Below are 3,654 nucleotides of genomic sequence, written 5' to 3'. Positions count from 1 at the left end.
AGGGTAGGGATGACTTCATCTGGAATGCCCTTTCAGGATCCGGCGTTCAACTGCCATGCCGTCAAACGCAGCCGCGGTAAGTCTTGGAACAGACAAGGCCCCTGCTGGAGCAGGTCCTCTCTTAAAGGTAGAGGCCACGGTTCTTCCGTGAGCATCTCTTGAAGTTCCGGGTACCAAGTCCTTCTTGACCCATCCGGAACCACGAGTATCGTTCTTACTCATCTCCTTCTTATGATTCTCAGTACTTTTGGTATGAGATGCATAGGAGGGAACACATACCCTGACTGGTACACCCACAGTGTTACCAGAGCGTCCACCGCTATTGCCTGAGGGTCCCTTGACCTGGCGCAATATCTGTCTAGTTTTTTGTTCAGGCGGGACGCCATCATGTCCACCTTTGGTTTTTCCCAACGGTTTACAATCATGTGGAAGACTTCCCGCTGAAGTCCCCACTCTCCCGGGTGGAGGTTATGCCTGCTGAGGAAGTCTGCTTCCCAGTTTTCCACTCCCGGAATTAACACTGCTGAGAGTGTTATCACATGATTTTTCGCCCAGCGAAGAATCCTTGTAGTTTCTGCCATTTCCCTCCTGCTTCATGTGCCGCCCTGTCTGTTTACGTGGGCGACTGCCGTGATGTTGTCCCACTGGATCAATACCGGCTGACCTTGAAGCAGAGGTCTTGCTAAGCTTAGAGCCTTGTAAATTGCCCTTAGCTCCAGTATATTTATGTGGAGAGAAGTCTCCAGACTTGATCACACTCCCTGGAAATTTTTTCCTTGTGTGACTGCTCCCCAGCCACTCAGGCTGGCATCCGTGGTCACCAGGACCCAGTCCTGAATGTCGAATCTGCGGCCCTTTCATAGATGAGCACTCTGCAGCCACCGCAGAAGAAAACACCCTTGTCCTTGGAGACAGGGTTATCCGCTGATGCATCTGAAGATGCGATCCGGACCATTTTCCCAGCAGATTCCACTGAAAGGTTCTTGCGTGAAATCTACCGAATGGGATCGCTTTGTAAGAAACCACCATTTTTCACAGGACCCTTGTGCAATGATGCACTGATACTTTTCCTGGTTTTAGGAGGTTCCTGACTAGCTCGGATAACTCCCTGGCCTTCTTCTCCGGGAGAAAACATCCTTTTCTGGACTGTGTCCAGAATCATTCCTAGGAACATTAGACGTGTCGTCGGAAAAAGCTGCGATTTTGGAATATTTAGAATCCACTCGTGCTGTCGTAGAACTACTTGAGATAGTGCTACTCCGACCGCCAACTGTTCTCTGGACCTTGCCCTTATCAGGAAAGCGTCCATATTTCTTTTAGGAAGAATCATCATTTCGGCCATTACCATGGTAAAGACCCGGGGTGCCGTGGACAATCCAAACGGCAGCGTCTGAACTGATAGTGACAGTTCTGTACCACGAACCTGAGATACCCTTGGTGAGAAGGGCAAAATTTGGACATGTAGGTAAGCGTCCCTGATATCCAGTGACACCATATCGTCCTGGTTCGCTATCACTGCTCTGAGTGACTCCATCTTGATTTGAACCCTTGTATGTAATTGTTCAAATCTTTTAGATCTCACCGAGCCGTTTGGCTTCAGTACCACAATATAGTGTGGAATAATACCCCTTCCCTTGTTGTAGGAGGGGTACTTTGATTATCACCTGCTGGGAATACAGCCTGTGAATTTTTTCCCAATACTGCCTCCTTGTCGGAGGGAGACGTTGGTAAAGCAGACTTCAGGAACTTGTGAGGGGAAGACGTCTCGAATTTCCAATGTACACCTGGGATACTACGTGTAGGATCCAGGAGTCCACTTGCGAGTGAGCCCACTGCGTGCTGAAACTCTTGAGATGACCCCCCACCGCACCTGAGTCCGCTTGTATGGCCCCAGCGTCATGCTGCGGACTTGGCAGAAGCTGTGGAGGACTTCTGTTCCTGGGAATGGGCTGCCTGCTGCAGTCTTCTTCCCTTTCCTCTAACCCTGGGCAGATATGACTGGCCTTTTGCCCGCCTGCCTTTATGGGTACGAAAGGACTGAGACTGAAAAGACTGTGTCCTTTTCTGCTGAGATGTGACTTGGGGTAACAAAAGTGGATTTTCCAGCTGTTGCCATGGCCACCAGGTCCGATGGACCGCCCCTTTGTACGGCAATATTCCATGTGCCGTCTGGAATCTGCATCACCTGACCACTGTCGTGTCTATAAACATCGTCTGGCAGATATGGACATCACATCTACTCTTGATGCCAGAATGCAAATATCCCTCTGCGCATCTCGCATATATAGAAATGCATCCTTAAAATGCTCTATAGTCAATAAAATATTGTTCCTGTCAAGGGTATCAATATTTTCAGTCAGGAAATCCGACCAAGCCCCCCCAGCGCTGCACATCCAGGCTGAGGCGATTGCTGGTCGTAGTATAACACCAGTATGTGTGTATATACTTTTTAGGATATTTTTCAGCTTCCTATCAGCTGGCTCCTTGAGGGCGGCCGTATCTGGAGACGGTAACGCCACTTGTTTTTATAAGCGTGTGAGCGCCTTATCCACCCTAAGGTGTGTTTCCCAACTCGCCCTCACTTCTGGCGGGAAAGGGTATACCTCCAATAATTTTCTATCGGAGGAAACCCACGTATCATCACACACTTTAATTTTTCTGATTCAGGAAAAACTACAAGTAGATTATTCCCACCCTACATAATACCCTTATTTGTGGTACTTGTAGTATCAGAAATATGTAACACCTCCTTCATTGCCCTTAACATGTAACGTGTGGCCCTAAAGGAAAATACGTTTGTTTCTTCACCGTCGACACTGAAGTCAGTGTCCGTGTCTGTGTCGACCAACTGAGGTAAATGGGCGTTTTTACAAGCCCCTGACGGTGTCTGAGACGCCTGGACAGGTACTAATTTGTTTGCCGGCCGTCTCATGTCGTCAACCGACCTTGCATCGTGTTGACATTATCACGTAATTCCTAAATAAGCCATCCATTCCGGTGTCGACTCCCTAGAGAGTGACATCACCAATACAGGCAATTTGCTCCGCCTCCTCACCAACATCGTCCTCCTACATGTCGACACACACGTACCGACACACAGCACACACACAGGGAATGCTCTGATAGAGGACAGGACCCCACTAGCCCTTTGGGGAGACAGAGGGAGAGTTTGCCAGCACACACCAAAAACGCTATAATTATACAGGGACAACCCCTTATACAAGTGTTTTCCCTTATAGCATTTTCACATATGTAATCATATCGCCAAATAAGTGCCCCCCCTCTCTGTTTTAACCCTGTTTCTGTAGTGCAGTGCAGGGGAGAGCCTGGGAGCCTTCCTCACAGCAGAGCTGAGCAGGAAAATGGCGCCGTGTGCTGAGGAGAATAGGCCCCGCCCCCTAAAACGGCGGGCTCTTCTCCCGGAGTTTGTGAGATCTGGCAGGGGTTAAATACATCCATATAGCCTCAAGGGCTATATGTGATGTATTTTAGCCATAAAAAGGTATAATACATTGCTGCCCAGGGCGCCCCCCCCCAGCGCCCTGCACCCTCAGTGACCGCCGGTATGAAGTGTGCTGACAACAATGGCGCACAGCTGCAGTGCTGTGCGCTACCTTATGAAGACTGAAAGTCTTCTGCCGCCTGTTTCTGGAC

The sequence above is a fragment of the Pseudophryne corroboree genome, chromosome 2 (assembly GCF_028390025.1).
Source record: "Pseudophryne corroboree isolate aPseCor3 chromosome 2, aPseCor3.hap2, whole genome shotgun sequence".
Classification (NCBI taxonomy): Eukaryota; Metazoa; Chordata; class Amphibia; order Anura; family Myobatrachidae; genus Pseudophryne; species Pseudophryne corroboree.
Note: the sequence above shows the minus strand (reverse complement) of the source record.